This window comes from Silurus meridionalis, chromosome 19, assembly GCF_014805685.1.
Source record: "Silurus meridionalis isolate SWU-2019-XX chromosome 19, ASM1480568v1, whole genome shotgun sequence".
In the NCBI taxonomy this organism is placed as follows: domain Eukaryota; kingdom Metazoa; phylum Chordata; class Actinopteri; order Siluriformes; family Siluridae; genus Silurus; species Silurus meridionalis.
In genome coordinates, this window is record NC_060902.1 from 12,865,344 (window position 1) to 12,885,368 (window position 20,025).

General features: G+C 35.5%; 1 protein-coding gene across 1 annotated transcript in view; it reads right to left on the minus strand.

Moving 5' to 3' along the window:
- Positions 1 to 19,597, minus strand: part of LOC124402119 (acidic mammalian chitinase-like) — a 74,196-nt gene extending 54,599 nt beyond the window's left edge. Inside the window, exon 1 of the mRNA XM_046874813.1 lies at positions 19,309 to 19,597. The gene's annotated coding sequence lies outside the window, so the exon portion shown is untranslated. The remainder of the gene's footprint in view (positions 1 to 19,308) is intronic.
- Positions 19,598 to 20,025: the final 428 nt, after the last annotated feature.

Consider the following 20,025-nt stretch of genomic DNA (forward strand, 5'->3'; position numbering starts at 1 on the left):
AACTCAATTCCAGATTATATTTAGGGATTTTAAAGCTTAGACACTAATTTCTTTGCTACCATGCTCCATGTCATAAATAGTGCACGTTTCATATTTAAAAAAAATATATTTTCACCTTCACCTTCTAATACGTGAATTTTGGACGCACCCCACAGCCCCTATGGTACCTCAGTGAATTCATCTAGACATTACACCAATAAGTGAGTTCATTTATTGATGCATACTCAACAGAAATTGTGAAGTAATGGACATAAATGCTTCATTTATCACTTATAGTGAATAAAACAATAATGAAAATGTTCATGAAATTTGTTAGTGAAAACATAGTTCAATATGTTATTCTAACGTTCCTGAACATTCGTTCCAGCTAATCTGCAACAGATTTTCCAGAGGCCGCGAGTTCCGAACCGCGAATTATCGGGGGTTGACTGTATTTTATAACAAGGCCAATGCAGTAGTCCTAATTAATTGTAATAATATATCATTACCACATTTTATTATACTGTATTTGAAATTATAATTAGCAGGTTTATACCTGTACCTGTCTGATCTATCACAATCGATTTTTGCTAGCATTGAATGATGAAATGATTTGTAAAAGGGGGAAAAAAAAATATTTCTTCCAATTTGGAGAAAAAGGTGAGTCTTTATTCCATAACTGCAGTATTGAGGTACTTTGGAAATGAGTTTAAACTTCAATGGAGCTACTGTTTTTAGCATTCAATTACATCATGTTTCAGTTATTTTAGAAACCAGTTTCAACTGAAATGATAAAATGTTAAATCAGCTACTAGTTTAAAATAAAAGTAGAACCGCAGTGCATTAGGTTCATTATAAGACGTTTCCGGTTTCTTTAAAAACTAGTTTAAACTTTAATAGAACCATTGCATGTTAGTTTCAATACAACACAAGTTCCACTTACTTTGGAAATTAGGCTTTTTTTTTCTTCTTCTTTTTCCCAGTTTGGTCTTTAAAACTCTCACCCACTAGATAACTCTTTCCTATCACATGACAGCTAACAAATAGTCAGGGTGGATCAAATGTATCCTTCCTACAAGACATTTGTTGCCACCCTCCACAACTTTTCAAACTACTGCTCATGCATTACATGTAGAAATGTGCTTTCTACCCTGTTCTGTATACATTTACTCACAAATACCTATAATTGGCTAGTGTCCCTGTGATTGACGGGAGAGAGGAGAGAAGAGAGTAATGCCATCCCCCTATAAGAGCATGGGCAGGATTGGTCTGATGGCTTTTGCATTGTTTAATAGTTTAATGTGGTAGTGAGTGGTAGAGAGAACAATGTGTGGGTTAGCAGAATGTAATATCCTTAAACATCTAAAACTAAAATCTTGAAACTGCAATTCTTTTTTTTTAGAATTTCAGAAGGTCTGTTGGAAGCAATAATAATAATAATAAACAAAACAGTGCTTGATGAACCCTTATTTACCTTCTTTAGTGAACCCTTAACCCCAAACCCCTAAGCTATTATATATTCGGTAGAAATTGCTCATTTGTATGAGCTGACAACGTCCTGTTTGATGTTTAAATTGTTCCCGGCGTCAATTTTGCCAGCAGCAGACTCCAGATGGTGTGGCATGAGACTCTTCGGTAATGAAATGATGAATCAGCATTTCTCCTCTCTCCAGTCCCTGTACAACAGCTCAACAATCAAAGGGGATGTGCCGTTCTTAATTTGCCTGCAACGCAGATGCTCTCAAATTGTATACATGTTTTACAATTGACTGACTGAAATATAAATAATAATACCATGGAATAGCTTTTCAACAGGTTTGGTATAAACACAAAGACATAAAAAAACATTCATAGTGTGTTAACAAAACATGCTGCACAAAGTTTCCATGTTCAACCCTGATACACTGTTTATACAACAGAGTTAAACAGTCAAACTGCTTTGGATTATTAAACACCATTTAAATGTATTAATTATCATTAAACCTTTTATTTATAAGGTCCCTTTGCCAAAAGAAATTGTGATCTAGTAGCTCATTGTGTCAAGTAGCTCATTGTGTCTCTTGTGCATGTGAGCAGTTCATAGGCGATTATGTTAACGACACATTTCTACAAATTTGCAAATGACTTCTGAACATCTTCAGAACATTATAGTGAGAAGTACGATGGGATGTCTCTCAATCCAGAAAGCTCACCTCCACCTGTCAGCCTTAGTTTCACTACTTTGAAAATAACAGACCGCTTAATAGAAATCTTTACTGCTCAGAACCTTATTTATGAGACTATGAGTGAAGGGCAACAGCAAAACCTTAGGGAATGTAAAGGTGAAAATGTGGGATAAAAATAGAAGGACCTTTTGAAAAGAAGCAAGGAAAACAAGTCCAACCAGCAGAGAACTTTTTCCACGATATCTTAAAAGTAATGTCTTCATTTGTGTATTTAAAGAGAGTTGCTTCATCCTATTATGACCCTATATACAAATATTGTAATATGTGATATAAATTAGGTTATATTTAACTGGGATGGACAAATTATACATTTACTAGTTAGCTATAGTGAAAGCTTTAATGTGGTGCCCATTTCCATGTTTTGGTTGCCTAGAGACCTAATTGACTAAGCCAAAATGTGTCAGCTAATGACCTATTGCAAGCTAGTTAGCAAGATATTTTTGCTAATACAAACAAATGGAAAAATGAGTGTTGTTATGCGCTATGAGATATTTTTCATATCTCTCATTTCACATGAGAAATTATATTACTTGTTTTTTTTCTTCAGTTTTTCTACATACATACATTTTTCCTGATACCTAAACGATCGTCTGTCATTCATGCACACGGAATTGTCTGCCGAGTAAAAACTGCACATCCACTCACAAGGAGCTTAATGTGTAGTACAGCAAAGATTACATTCAAAATGCTAAGCAAGACACTGTTGTTAGAGCACTGGTGCACGAAGCATACTGAATAAGCTTTTGTATAAAGCTCTCTTGTATTTCGGACCACTAATTACAAAGAATCCACTTCTCAAGGGTACATGTCCAGCCCTGTATAAAATTGCATTTATAATGGTCTAGAAATGTTCTCAGGCTAAGCATTCATGTTACATGTGATCTTAATTATAACTGACAGCGTCCAACCAGTCCTTAAGCTTTATTGGTAAAACTGGAGCAGATATTTTAGCATTAGAATAGAACAGCAAGTACATAGCACAATGTTATTCCACCCATCCTAATAAACCATGTAAGGGCTAAACTAATTACAGTTGCTGAATATTCACTATATACATATTGATCATAGCTCAAAGCCAGTGATCGGCAGAGATCACAGAACCTCAGCTTGATCGAGTCGAGCTTTGATTTGCCACTTCTTTTGGGCTCCCTGAACGCACAGGATGAAAGCCACATCCATCCATCACACTGATAAAATCATGAGCAAGGAACAAGGTGACAGAGCACTTTACACCAAATGGAATAGCAGAAAAAAGAGAGTAATTTGTCTCTAGAGTGGTCCCATATTTGCTAAGTGTTTCTGATAAACTGAGTCCAGACCATTCAAAATTATGTTTCTCCGTCATTTTTTTTTACATTTAGTAATATTTGTGAGATAGCATCATTTTTAGACCTGCATTTGTCTGCTTGAGTAATAGTTTTGTGTACAAACCCAGTAGCTATCAGTATATTCCTTGTGATGCACATTCAGACTTAAGGTTCATGGCAATATAAAATGATTATTTATTGCAAATATTAGATATTTCTAAACAGCTCTGCACTCACTGGAAACAGAAAGCAAACCTGATTGGAGACTGCTGAACCTTAGACAAATCATAAAGATACAATAACATTACTTAATATTATTATGCTGATGAATTAACTAGTATTAAAAAAAATAAAATAAAATTATATATATATATATATATATATATATATATATATATATATATATATATATATATATATATATATATATATATATATATATATATATATATATATATATATATATATATATATATAAAATTCATTAACAGTAATAAATGTGCATTACAAGCACATTAAGAAGTGGAAGTGTTATCTCAGGGTTCAAGCGGTTGGACTGCTGTTTGGAAAGTTTTTATATTCAAATCCCACCACCGCTAAGCTGCCACTGCTGGACCTTTGAGCAAGGCCCTTAACCCTCAAGTACTAAGTTGTGTAAATGAGAAAATTAGAAGTTGATCTGGATAATGTTGTTAGCCAAATGCTGTAAATGTATACATTTTCTTCTACCTGCTTCCAACCACCTTCATATCCATCAAACATCATTTCATTTACAATATCAGCTCCTTCTACAATTACTCCTGTATTAACTTTGCCAGAGTGCTTTGCCCAATCTTCCTGACAACAGCTAATTTTCTAACTTTTCCTTCAACAAATCAGGTATGTAGATGGAGATATGAGAAGGTCATGGCAAAACATCTTTCATTGCTTGATTTAGCTTTTTTAATGATGTCTAGTTGCAGTTTGTACTGTTACAAAAATTATTAGATTATTCTAGAAATGCGTTCTAAAAAGCTTTCTTTTATGTGGATTCTGCCATACAAGTTTGTATATGTTTTTGTTTCTATAGATATAATGAAAGCTTGTTGGAATAACCAAAATAAATTTGAAGCTGCACTGAACTCACTTCAACAGTTTCGACCCCAATGGCATTGAGAATTCGACAGAGCGGCAGTATAATTAAAAATAATCAGTACCTAAATGAATATCAGCATGTTTTTGCACACACGTATAAACACTTTCTCTGTTGGGTATTGATGGATTATGGAAAGAGCTGTAATGAAGGCACTGCTGCTGTTATTGTACTGTAAACAGCAAAGCCACAGGCATAAGATAAGATAAGATAAGATAATATATACCTGTATTCATCCAACAGTGGGGAAATTTCTTTGTTACAGCAGCAAAGAAAAAAATAAATGCAAATATATAAAAGAATAGACACACACTATAGTGTACAGTATATACACAACACAATGTATAAATACTGTTTATAGATACCAACCTCAGAATTAATCCATGTGTTACTGACTAACAAGAGATTTATTTCTTGTAGCAAAAAAACATTTATTGTACCACAAAAGCAAAAGTTTAAAAGCACCCATATTTTGTATTATTGTACAGTACTTTATCTGACAGACTACAAAATTAGCTGCATCTGTCTTTGCTTTGAAGGGCGGAGTGTCAGCCTTCATATAAATCTGTGTGTAGAAGTATATGAACTTTCCTGTCTAAGGTAAAAATTACATTAAAAGCCCAATTGATATCTGTTTGGCACGGCACTCCCACTCTAGTTTATTTTTTCCCCTCGAAGAGCATTTCAAACTAATTTTCATTGCACTCATATCTTTAAAGTTAACTCCACTGAGAATATTGATTTATGACCCACACGTTGCTTAAGCATGGAAAGATAAATCACACAAGACATAATCTCAAAATGTCAGATCTCTATTGCCTAATGGATATAGAATATTATCAGTTGGTACCTACAATGTGGAAAAATAAGAAAATACAAGGTTAGAGCCCCCTGCTTGTACTTGTTCTAGTATATCATAAACACAATCTAGCCAAACTGCTGGAAGCACACAAATGTTTTTGCATGCTGTAATATTCTTATTTGTCTTCACTGGATCGTAGAGGTCTGAACATATTCCAGCATGAGATTCAGGGACTTCCAAGGCTGGATTGGTAGAATTTGCACAGAGCCCTGAAATCAACCCGACTAACAATCTTTGTACAGAATTAGAGAAACTGACTGACTAACATCAGAGCCACAACAGCCATGTTCCCAGAAAAGTGGAGATTATTATAACATCACAGTTGACAAAATCTGGAATGGGATGTCCAACAAGCAGATATAGGTGGGAGCTTCAGATAATAACATACATTGGTTCACTTATTTGTGTAAAACAAATGTAAAACGAAGTAAGAGAATAGAAGTGTAAACATTATAATGTATATAATTCAATTAGATATGTATCTTTTCTTCTACATTGTTATTTTGTAATATCAAGAGCAATGAATGATTTTCTGGTTAATATAAGAACTCAGTGATGAGGAAGTTCTAAGTGTCTCAGGGGATCACTGTGAGGTCTTTGACATGTGAAACATTTCAGCCCTGTATTATTCAAGGACAAAGAGTAATCCCAGCCAAAATGTAAGTACACAGAGCGTGAAGAAATTGATTAGGTTCCCATAATGTTTTCCAAATCTCATATACCTCCTCATGCATAGTCAACAGTATCAATAGCCAAAGGTGTTTGCCATTAGAGAGATAAACCTTGCATTAATGCAATGGACATCACAGGAAATTTGGCATGCACGCATTCGTCGTCTTACTTATCTCTCCGTAAACCATTACTCAGCCCTGAGTGTAAAAAAGACAAACACAACGTCTAAAACAAGAAATTTTAGAGTCACCACTTAACTGCATCTACACATCTGCTGCTCCAGTAAATGATTAAGACCATCAGTGCATTCAGAGTTCACCGAGGGGTGTCAGAGGTAATCAGCTGTCAAATTTTTTATTTTCACAGACAAAAATAACATAGCTCTAACAAAAGTAGACTGCGGTCAACTTGAGAATTATTGGCACCCTTTCTAAAAAAAAAAAAAAACATTTTGTAATGCTGAACCTTAGCAAACTTTCAACCCTTCCAGAGATTTTTTTTCTTAATTATATTTTTAGCTATTATGCCTTTTTAGAATTATTACATAACTTCATCAGGTCAACAGCGCTCTGTTTCATTTTGTTAGAAGCTCCTTAGATTTCCCCATGCTGACAGTTGACAAAAGACATTTTACATAACCTCATATTTGATCAAAGGCATAAATTATATTATATGAATTCAAGATGTACTTTTTCTTTGCGTTAATGCTAATATGTTTGTCAGTCATTTTTCCACATTAATTATATTCTATGAGTGTGTCTTCTGTCAGAGTGAAAGAAAGCAGCCCCAACTGTTCTGTGATGAAAATCAGAATCACTGTATGTAATACTATTTTTATTTGTTTTAATTGATCTATTTTTGCTTATTAGCTTTACGGGTGCCAATCATTCTGAAGCTGACTGAATAATGCAGGATGTGCAAAATGTTCCATAGAAATGAGTTGTAATGTAATCTACCTTCACAGTACATCCAGTTTGAACATATCCGTAAATAAGGGTTAAACATTTTGCCTAATGATGAGTAGTTTTATGACAAGTTATGTGTATTGAATGTTACCTGAAATAATATGCAGGATTATAGGAAGAACCAACATAAGACAATAGCTTCAGTACAATTTGATGCAGCTTCTACAAATGTCTGGAGCTTCCCAGAAGGGATGAAAACTATTACTTCAAAGGATATTCCCTCAATAATGCTGTAATGAGTTTATAATGTATGATTTACATTCTTTTCCTGCATATTTGACTATTCAGTGATTCATAATACCCTTGTGTAGGGGCGGAGTCATCCTCAAAGAGCCTGCTCCCACCAAAATATTAATGTGTCATCAAAAGGTTAGCATATGTAATCAATGAAAAAACTTTGTACTGATTTTCAGTGACCTTTTGTTCTAAATGGAGACAATTTCTAGAGCAGAATTCTTTGAATTTGTTGTTTTCCATGAATTTGTCACTCATCTGTAACTGATAATGCCGTGCTGACTGAAACACTCCCAAATCTACCAAGCAATACAAATAAGTTCAAGCTAGTCAATGTGGCTAGGATCCAATCACTAACAATTCCACAACACAAACATACCAGCAAGAAGCGTCTAATATATCATATATTAGACATGCGTGAGATATTAGGTTAAATATTTATTCATTTCTATTTGTTGTAAATTTGGAACTTTCTGGAGGACACAGTGCAGTTATGCTTTGTGTTACAACATTTGTTTGAATGTTCTATCACACTGTGTATTCAACAGCTGATAAAATATTTATTTCTTATACATACAAGAAGCTATAAGGCCATATACTTTCCATCTAAGAGTGCAAATGTTTAAAGGTTCTCTATTCAGAACGCAGAGTAACTAAAGGGGTTATTTTTAGAAAATAAAATTGCTTGGAAATTTTGTTGATAAGATCGAAGAAAAAAATTAGGTCAACAAATGGGTTCCTTAAAAAGGCTCAGGCTCTGTGACCTTTGGATGAAAATATTTTAATGGCATAATTTTGTAATCAAGGCTGTATAATGATCAATGGAAGTCATTTAAACTGTCTAAAAATCTAATGATGAAAAGTCATGTATTACTGTGCTTCTATGGCAAAGAGTAATTTGTTATAATTGCTAATTGCTTGCTAATTGACCCAGATCAAATGTTGTAGTATTTGAAATATCTCCCACATTTTTGTGCCATGCACATATTTAGAACAACCACAGAAAATGTCAGCAGACGGCAAAATATTTCTTTAATACATCAGGGCAAATTCTATTACACTATAGCGAAGCTACAAATGACCAAATGCCAAATCAATATACAATATGGTTTGAAGGTCAATATGTGACTTGGAATTCATCTCACATACAGTAGAAGCTCATAACATAATAAGTTCAGTAAAAGCTTTGACCTGGGCTGATGACCGCAAAGTTTGATGTCAGAGTTGTTCATAGAGTAGGTTGAGATTAAATCATGAGCTAAAGAGAAAGACGGAGATGGGCTGAAGTGTAAAAACAGAAAAAAGTTAATGATTTTCAATATATCAAAGAAAATTGGTGATTTTGTGCCACAGTAAATTCTTTCAGGAGCTTTGCTATCAGTAATTTTAGTTTGTGAAGAATGTGTCTGGTATTGTCAGATCACAAAAATAGATGAAAATGTAAGTTAATTTGTTCCAATGTGTTGACCTCTAATCATCATGGAATCTGAATGAAACTTTTGACTCTATTTAGCCAGGTAGGTGGAAATGCCATGTCATGCTTTGTAGTTTTGAAGTCACCAGACACAGGCTCTAAGATGTTGTTTTTTTTTTATTCCTTGGCAGAATGAAAAGGCTACAGTCTCAGCCAACAAGGACATTCGTACTAGAACATGTCTGCTACTTTGCTATACAGTCAATAAATTACTCTTTCTTGGTTGCATTTCTACTTCTTTTTCAAAAATTCTGGCAAGTCACTAATTCATTTTAACCTGCCATATTTGAGGCTCTCAGTCTGAATATTATATTTGACCTCTGGGTTCTGCTGCTGTCTTATTACTTTCATATCACATTGCCAAGAGTCACTGTTACCCAGCATGGCATTTTAAAATCAACAGTCCAGAAGGTTCAATTTTCTATCTTTCACTTTATCATAATTAGTTTAACCTTATAACATAAAATCAGCTTGTCTGGCTGACATTCATTATCTAAGTATGGACATTCAGTACCATTAAAGAATTGTTGTAGCAATAAATAGGTTAGTAATAAATTGTGTAACTCTACTTTGCTAATTAGTTTTGACTCTTTTAGGCAAAAAAAGTGAGCTAATGAGGTTTTTCTTTACCTTTCACTCCTTTTTCTTCAGTAACACATGACATATGGAGCATTTACTACACTCACCGTCTACTTTAGCAGTAACACCTGTACACCTCCAATTTCCAATCAGCCAGTCATGTGGCAGCAGCATAAGGCATAAATGCATTCACATCAAGTCTGTGCGTATGATACCCACAGATTCCTGTTCTTGGCTGCCAGGCTTGAAACCTGACATGGTCTTCTGCTGTTATAACCAATGTTCATCAATGTTTTGTGCATTTTGAGATACTCAAAATGCAGGTATCACAGGTATCAAAATGCAGGTATCATTGTTCTTTACCACCCTGTTAAACAGAACAATGATACCTGAATATCCTAACTAGCAGCTCAAACCACTGTTAATTTTCCTCTGACCTCTCAGCATTTATCATTTACCTCAGACAAGTCACTGACTCAAGAGATCAGCAGTTATTTAAGTACAGTTCTTTTAGATACTATAGATATATATTTTTAACTGAGAATCATACCCATGAATGCATACAGTATACCATGTTCAGAATCACCACCTAGACCACTTAGAGCTGTCGCGTTCATGTAGAATTTTAATGACTGTTTTTCATTTTCACCACATCTCTCCTAATGAATTAAGTGAACTTGGTAAATGAGAGGCTAATTGAGTACAAATGAAAGAAAATTAGAATGAAATATGGCATGAGTCATATCTTATCAGGAGAGTCTGTTCCCTCTTCACATAAAATGCCATAATATTACAATTATTCTGTTTAGGTTGGAAAATCTTACTCAGTAACTTAAATAAAAAAAAAATAATAATGTGCTTTTAAAGTTTACTGTATCTTATTTTTATAAAATACAAAAAAAGTTATCACTGAAGACCATAATCTATCGCTAGTATAAGATAAGATATGCCTTTATTCGTCTCACAGTGGGAAATTTCTTATCTTATATTTCATATCTTACCCATTCTACAGTGTCTGGTCTAAGATTCCCTTCAAACCAGCAGTGACATCACCCAGAAGCCCTTTGACGTTTACACAATGAAATATATCTGGACCGTTTTGAGCTCCACTTTTCCCCAAAGAGCATGAGTCACCTGCTTTCATCTGATGACACTACCAGTCTGCTTTGGTAGTTCACATTTGTACTCAAACTGTCAACAGGAGGAGAAAGTCATGTTCCTGTTCCTTTAATCCTCATGCTGTTTATAGAACTATTTCTAGCTTGGAAGTGAAATATTCTGTGAACACTACACAAATGTCATTTACCCTGAGCTTAATTCTGTACCTGGAGAGAATGGAGAAAAGAGGAATTAAGTATTTGAATGGGATTAATAGCATCTGCCGTCAATAGCTTATGCACCGCTTAGCTACTCAATGGAAGATAATTGTTTAATGAAGCCACAATGGCAAATGCCAATCCCCATTACAGCGACATACCTTTCCAATCTTGTTTGTGCAGGACAAAAAATATATTAGACTAAAATCAGGCAAAATACAAGGCAAGAGTTTACAGGTGAATTTGATTTCCAATTTACCCTATTTAATAAAATATACAGTACATATTTAATGATTTGTCTTTGGGTATTTTTGTATGACAGTGTTTATTCCTTACATAAAAAAACCCCCACATGCCATTCATTAAAATTCAAAATGTAGAAACCCGAAAGAAGAAATGAAGATGAGTCATGATCTTTGATATTTACAAAAAAATATATAATACTTTCATAAAAGTTTTAATGTTTTAAACTGTGCTTATGTAAAGTAATAAAGTATCTCTGGATTTTAACCCCTCTTTATTAATAACTAATGCTCACATATCCATTGTACATTTAAATCTACTGGATTCATTCGACAAGGATTAGTAAGCAGGTAAAAAGGGGGGGGGAATAAAAAAACAAGTTAACCACAGAGACTCAGAAAAACCTGTGGTATGAGTTACAGTAAGAAAATGCTGCTCTGACGCTGACCAGAAGACCACCAAATCTGTGATTGAAAATAGTCATGACTCAAATGCCAGGAACTAGTCAAAGGAATATGGCTTACCAAAACAATTCCTTATTTATTTTAGTTGGAAATGATAATGTGAATTTAGTCATCTGAATAATTCATTTCTCATTTGCTTTTGACTAGAAGAATGACATTCTGAGGAAATATCGGATTCTCTGTGATATTTTTCTTTTATATATAATATTTAAAAAAATGTATATATATAATTGATTTTTGATTTTGTTTTTCTTTTTTCCCTACTTAAGGATGTCTCGTTTGCACCATTCTGCGCTCAGCTCTTCTCAGTTACTTATTGCAGCCTCTCAGAAAAAGCCCTGGAGCAAAACAAGCCATTTATACACACCCAAAGTGAAATATCTGGTATATACACAGGTGCCTGGTTTTAACTGAATACCTGAGAAAAGGACACTGATCCTTTAACAAAGGATTCATTTTAGTCATCTGGTCAATAGCGTTATTTGGCAGATGCTTTCCTTTTTCTCTGTCAGCTGGATTGAAGTGAAAGCAAATTGTGGAAGTGTCTGTGAAAGAAATGTGAGCAATGACTGACATTTTCATGCCCTTTCCCGAAAAGATGTTCACCAGAAATGTGTTAATTGCTTTTGCCTCTATTGTTTTAGTCACTGCCTTTCACATACTTCACTCGTAGTGTTCCACAGTCTGTCATAGTTTTAATGATTACTTTCACTCCTGCACTTACGTAAAAGGAAAAGAAAGGTTGATTCCACAATAGGATAAACATCTGAATTTGCACAACAAAAAGACGCTTGATTAAAACCTTAAATGAAACAAACACCATGCATTTATTCGCTTTATATATGTTTTTCGTCAGAAAATAAACAGAGGGGGAGAAGTGGCTTATTTCAAGCTAAAAGAATTAGATGCGGGACAAAACAGCTGAAGACTGAAAGTGCTCGTTTGGCTGATATGACTGATAAGTGATGTCTATATTCCAGTTTTTGTTTGACCACAATTGAGATTATGTTAATTTTGTTAATAAAATAACAAGCAGAAAAGCATGCAGACTTGGTAATTAAAAGGTTTGCTACATACCACCAGGGGTGGGGGATAAAATCTTGCCATCAACCTGTATGTGCAGTTTTTCCTGTGCTATAGGGGTTTTCTCCCCCTCATCTAAATACATGCATTGCAGGTTGATTACCCTTGGGAAAAAATCTCCCATGAACCAGTGTTGGATAAGCAGTATAGAAAATGGATGGATGAATGGATGGATGGATAGATGGATAGATAGATAATATGCTGCCTTGTTGATTGCCTCTGATTACAATGACCTGCCAGACCAGTTGATTTAGTCAGTTGAAGACACTGGACAATTACTCATGGTAGAGATGTGCACTAAAGTCTGATTGCACACTTCATATTAGATTTTTTATTCATGTATCTGTATTATTGGCAGATTTAAGAACATTTGTACTTCAACATTTATGTTTCCTGTTTGAAATGTAACCGCTAAATCCCATATGTATTCTTATTATGGTACATAAACACTTTCACAGCAATCTTGGCAATCCATGTCTTCATGGAGCTCGCTTTTTGCACAGGGGCACTTTCACGCTTGGAGATGCAGGCCTCTTAATTTAAATTAAATGAAAATTGCAATGCCAAAGCATAGAAGGACATCCTATACTATCGTATGCTTCCAAACTTAAGGGGGAAAAAGAGAAGAACCAAATAAGGGTTTAATGATCTGTTGCCCACATACTTTCAGTCTCTTACTGTTAGTTTCATAAAATAATTTAATTGTGAAGTTACTAATGTTTAAAGAAGAACAGGACATCCTTTACTCTAAAAGGAAAACAGAAAAAAGAACAGATTCTGAACATTTATACTTCACACACACACACACACACACACACACACACACACACACACACACACACACACACACACACTTTGCAACTTTTTCTATGCATTTTTGGTTCTGCTTTCCTATTTTTTCGTTTTTGTTTCATGTTGCTCTTTCATGTCCCTTCCTTCACCGAGTTCAATATCGTCCTCCGGTAATTCTAACATATGCATTAACTGATGCCCCGAATGGATACAACAACTAGAATTGCCTAAACATGTCACAAATACTCATTTCAATTATTTATATTCCACATGTAAAAATATTTCTTGCCTACTAGGTCTACAAGGTTATTCACTTGTGTTTGCGAAATACGAATCCAAGCCTCTTGTGTTAATACTAACCCAGAGATAGCAAAAGTACACACATCCTTCACTACGCTTTTGCACTCAAGTTAACACACAGAAGTTTGGGCTCTGACATGTACTTAAGTAATAAGTAGTCATTACTACTACCTGGACGTCACATCATACAAAATCATTTTAGATTTTATTACCTAATGAATGTATCAAGGCGGAATAACCACCATTTGGAACACAAGGAGAAAAAAATGATGATGATCAGATGATCAGGTGTTTAGGAATATCCCTGTTCTCAGTCATGTTTATATCGCTGTCTCCCTCTGTCTCATCCACGTCTCTGATGTGTGAGAGCCAGGAAATGATACACCAGTGGAAGGTTGAACAAGCAGGGCAATGATGATAAATAGGTTGATGGGCTGAAAATGGTGCGCAATTAGAAGAAAAAATTTCGATCATGTCACCAAATAGATAAAACTAAAGTAACAAACCTGGTTTAAAAAGGTAAGAAGTAGAAAGTACAGATATTTGTGTAAAAAAATTTAATGATTGAAAGTAAAAAAAAAGTAAAATTAAATAGTAATGTAAAGTATTGATACCAGAAAAATCTACTTGAGTACAGTAACAGTAATACTTCTCATCTCTGACTATTTACCATTGACTATAAAGTACTTTTTGTCACACAGTGCAATCCACATTTTCATCTTAAATGTGTAGAAGTACTACACTAAAAGCTAAGTTTGTATTGCTAACAAATTAGCTGGAAAGCTAACTGTGTTTGAAGATTTTAGTGCCTTGTACATATAAATCTAACTACCATGGACACTGTGTGGCTAAAAATATGTGGACACACGAACATCACACCCCTAAATGTTTTTTTTTTCCCGTATATTGTTGGAAGTTAGAAGCACATAATTGTACACAATGCATTAGTTTGCTTTGCATACAATTTAAATGTCATAACATGTTCCACATGTTTTGTCTGCACAAAGCAAGCTGTATAAAGACAGGATGACCTGCATAAAGACCTGAACTCAACCCCACGGAACATCTTTGAGGTACACCCCCGGCCTCCGTATCTGACATCAATGCCGGACCTCACTAATTCTCATGTAGCTGAATAAACAAAACTCCCCACAGCGGCGCTTGGAATTCTAGTAGAAAGCCTTCCTGGAATATGGTGGTAATTATAAAAGGAGTTTATTGTTTTTCTGGAATTTATTGTTGAAAAAAAAAACATAAGTGAGTGTAATAGCCGGGTGTTCAAATTCTTTTAGTAAAAAAAAGTTTATGTCAGAAGTCTAATGAAGCATTAAAGGCTCTCTTTTTTATTGTAATGTTGTCCAATTTGGATGAACACTGAACGCCTTTTAAAGGCAGATTTTCAGCACAGGATGCTGTGTGTTATGGCTCCTGGGGCAAGCCCACGCTCTGCTCTTGGAATTCAATGGACAGTTTTGTGCAACACCATGTGCTGTCAAGTGTGAGTCAAGCCATGGTCCAGCAGGCTAGTGAGATTTTTACACTTATGTGTGACTCCTGAGTCTGAGCGTTACTCATTCACGAGAATGCTCAGTCTCTGACTAGCTAGTACCACATTATTTTTTAAATTTATAACATCCTATGTAGGAGGTGACATGGTTCCTAGTCAGCTGCCAAATCCAGAATAAAGCATCTTTATTTTACAACGCCTTCACGCCTTACTGTAATAGAAAACAACCTCTGTAGGAGGTGTCTTACAAGATACCCTGAGCGGCTCACTCTTCAAGTATACTTTTCCCTCCATGTGTAATTCATTCATTCAATCTGTCTCTGACATGTTCTTTTAATAAGATAAGAGATAATTATACAGATATTAGTTTTGTATGACTTAACATGCTCTCAGATAAGAACCTGTTACTAAAGAAAGCATTATTTAATGTCTTAGGAAGTGAACTGATTGTTGCTGAAGATACAATTATCAAAATTATTTGTAAAATTATTTTGTTGTGCATTCGAATGTAAATACCAAACCTCCCTTTCTGTAAAATTGCAGAATTCCAATGATATTTTAGTTATTTATTAGCATTTTAGGTACATCAAAAGTAAAACAAAAAGAAGAAGAAGAAGAAGAAGAAGAAGAGGAGAGAAAAGGAAGAGATCCATATTTTAGTGGTCTTTTAATTAGTGACAGTGGACAAACTTTTTATTCGTACACAAACTGAAAAAAAATAAGGTAAATAGCAGCAATTTTGTTTTCTATCAACAAAGAATGCACTTTTTTTCTATATTTGATTCACTAATTAAAACAATCAAAATGATCAAACATAAAATATTTTTACCAGAAATTGCCAGATAAAGCAAGGTGTTTTTAGGAAAAGCCTCTCTCTGTATTGTTCTGTATTGTTTAAAGATTTATAATCACACTCTTGATGTCACCCAAATGAGGATGGGTTCACCTTTTGAGTCTGGTTCCTCTCAAGGTTTCTTCCTCATAACATCTAAGGGAGTTTTTCCTTGCCACAGTCACCATGGCTGCTCATCAGGGATAAATGCACACCATTCACCTTAACTTTTAAAATTCTTTAAAGCTGACTTGAGACAATGTCTGTTGTGAAAAGCGCTATAGAAATAAACTTGACTTGACTTGACTCTCTAAAAGTTAAAAAGAAAAGAAAGAAAGAAAGAAAGAAAGAAAGAAAGAAAGAAAGAAAGAAAGAAAGAAAGAAAGAAAAAAAAGAAATTGTGTGTGTGTGTGTGTGTGTGTGTGTGTGTGTGTGTGTGTGTGTGTGTGTGTGTGTGTGTGTGTGTGTGTTTACATTCAAGTACAGAAATCCTGACCAAGATGCCAGTTCTGTTGAATCTCGACACGCAGCAACAAGTAGACAGGGTTAGAATTCTGTATCTACCACATGAAAATAATGACTCAGCCTTCCTTGTGTCAACAGGGCAGGGCAGGGTAGCGGTGATAAAAGGGTTTGGGGAAAATGTTCTCCCAGCACAGATCAAGCCTTTAATACCAATCATTTCTATCCCACAGCTTATCTAAATATGTCACTGACCATGTGCTTTCCTTTATGGCAGAGAGACCCAAAGTCCGTTCCCATGGCCAAATGTGGCTAATAGGCAGATTTAATTAATTCAATTAAACTAAATTCATTTTTATTTGTATAGCGCTTTTAACAATGAATATTGTCTTAAAGCAGCTTTAGACAGATAATGTGGTGATAAAAAATGTATATGTTCTTTATAAGTGTAAGTTTGTCCCTGATGAGTGAGCCGGTGGCGACTGTGGCGAGGAAAAACTCCCCGAGATGGCGTAAAGAAGAAACCTTGAGAGGAACCAGACTCAAGAGGAAGCCCATCCTCATCTGGGTTGCACTGAATGTCCATTCATTACAGATAAACAATGTTGCGGGGTGCAGTGATGGAGATCAGATGCAAACTGTACTCCTGAATCAGTGTAGCATGCTGTTGACATTAACTACAGTCCAAATCCATCCTCAAAGCTCCTGTTCTTACTTCGTAATTTCATGAACCCCCAGGGCATTGATGAGAAACCGTCCCCATCTGCACAGAGTGGCCTCCAGTCGAAGAGAACACTATCAGGAGGCAGGCCAGGACGAAGTGGGAAGATCCGAGGAAGGGGAGAGGGGCAGGAACAGTGGTCCCTGGAACCTCAGGAGCATGTTTAGAGAGAGAGAGAGAGAGAGAGAGAGAGAGAGAGAGAGAGAGAGAGAGAGGGTGACAAGAAGAGAAGGATATGGAATATTGTGTGTCCTTATTGTTGCATGAAAGTTAAGTACACTCTGCAGTCGGGGACTCCGGCAAGACTCGCTATGGCAGCATAACTAAAAGGAAGAGACAGTAGGTAACACAGAAATGAGGGCTCTCTGGGATAAGAAACGACCCACCACACCACCATCAACAAAATTGAGTAAACGTGTGAGAGTGAGGGGACGACATCATACAAATGTCCCAGTTCACCGAACACTCTATATCTATGATCCCTCCAGATCTGCTCCTTTACCTAAGAAAAATCTACTGATAAAAGACTTGACTAAATAAATATGTGGTCCTAGCAATTACTCGGAATGCACGGATGGATAAACTCTTAGTTATGGTTTAAATTATACCATCTCATGACTTATCTGTATTTCTGGTGAAACTTTATCTATAAAGAAAAGCAGTGTGTTTTTGCTGCTCTTCAGCCTTGACAAGACAAGTGAAGGCGTGCATGCTGATAAGATAAATAATCAGTGGGATGGTATGCAGGCGACATGTCGTCAACACCGGCTGTTTGAGTAGGTTAACATCAAGACATCTGGATTGCAGATGTTTTGCAGTGCAAGGCAAATCAGTCCAAATGCAGCTAAAGTTCATAAGGGACCAATCTGAGTTACATAAGCCATTGTTTAAAGTGAATGGAAATGGTGCAGCTGAGAATGGCATCTTAGGATCCATGAGGCTACTGTGGAAGGATAAAATTTAGGAACCATGAAGATAGATTTGGATGGATGAGGAAACTATAATAAATTGTGATTTGGTGTCACCTAGATGAGAATGGGGGATGAATGGGGGATGAAGTCTGGTTCCTCTCAAGGTTTCACCTTCATACAGTCTCAGGGAGTTTTTTCTTGCCACTGGCTTGCTCATTAGGAAGAAACTTAGAGGGACTAATTTATACATTTTTATGTATATAGTCATTATCTATTTATTTCCATAAAGCTGCTTTTGGAGAATGTCCATTATTAAGCATGCTATACAAATACATGCATATGAGAAAAGCTAAAGCTCTTTTTAACAACCATTAAATGGTGAAAGAACCTCCTATGGTTCTCATGGACAACATTATTAAACAGCACTTGAGTGAAGACTGCATTCAAACCACAGCAAAGACCTTAAACATTCAAATCAATATAATTGCTTCACTAATATGCAGGTGGAAAGTTGAAAACACAGCTAATCATCCCTGAACAGGTGGAAGCTCTCAGCATGCTTTCAGACTAATGATAAAGAAGGAAATATCAAAGCCAAGAGGCACATTAAAAGAGACATTTTGGTAGGTACTACCAAGTGCATACTGGAAACCACCCCACAAGACCTGCAGTTTGAAAGATGCTCCTGCCAAGACATTTATCCATCAAAGTCGCTAAGATCAGACATTCTGAAGCAACAGATTTTCTCTTATGATATATTGGGTTTTGCCCTCTCCGAAGCAATAAGACTTTTCTGTCTGACAGTGACATTCCTTATCCTTGCTTTCCTGCTTACAACACATCAACTAATTGCTCACTTGCTGCCTAATACATCCCACCCGTTGAGAGGTATAATGCCATAATCAATGTTTTGGACTTCATTCATCACTGGTTTTCAGGTTATAGTTGGCATATAAGCAAAGACACTATATACTGTATGTGCACATGTGAAGGGTATATACTGTATGTAGTGAAAAAAAAAAAAATGGAAAATTAAGTTTTAGATTATATGTTCGAATACATATTTCCCCGCACTCTACATGCAGTATATCTGTGCAAAACAGTGTTAGAAAAGACAACATGATTTTTTTGGGCATAGCATTGCTCTAATAAAAAGAATACAATAATTTTCTATTTCTATTGCTTCTGCATCTATGCTCCAAATGAGTTACTGTGTGCCTCAATTGATATCAAATATAGAATACTCACCTTTACGTTCTTTGCTGGAAAACCTTGAGGCTTGATCATTTCCCTCCTCCTGACATTTATCGTGGTCCTCTAGAGAGTCCATATTATCCTGCATCTCCTTCCAGACACTTGCAAAGTCAGTAATTTAGCAGAGAAATGAGAGCCCACCCAGGATGGGGCTCCAGTCCATTGTGAGACAACATACATAGACACATTTATCCCTAGAGGAAATACCAGCATACCAGCATATTTTTGGGAAGTCAGTAAAACTTAAAGAGCCTTTGCTAGTGATTAAAGCTTTGCTAGAGCTCCTGATTTTCATCGTTTTAAGACAACTGAAGGTCTTGCTTATTTTATTATCATTACACAAGGACCTTGTGCTTACAATGTAATATAATAATTGAATATAATAAATGTACTGATGCTGGCAAACCTACTAGCAATTATCATAACATGATAACGGGTCTGTAATGTTATTCTAAAGCTACAGCTAGAGAAATGTCACGGATAAAACAACAACAACAACAAAAGAAGGTCAGTTAAGGGGAACACTTGGGGGGATAATCCAGTTGACTATTTTCAAATGTATAGTGCATAATAGGCTAGATTTATGCATGGCTCCAAAAAATATATAAGCTTTGTAAGGATAATGCAGTTTAATAAGTACAAACACAGTGTACAATCTAGACAGTTTCCATTTGACTAAAATATAGCTTCCATTTGCCTACAATTTGAATT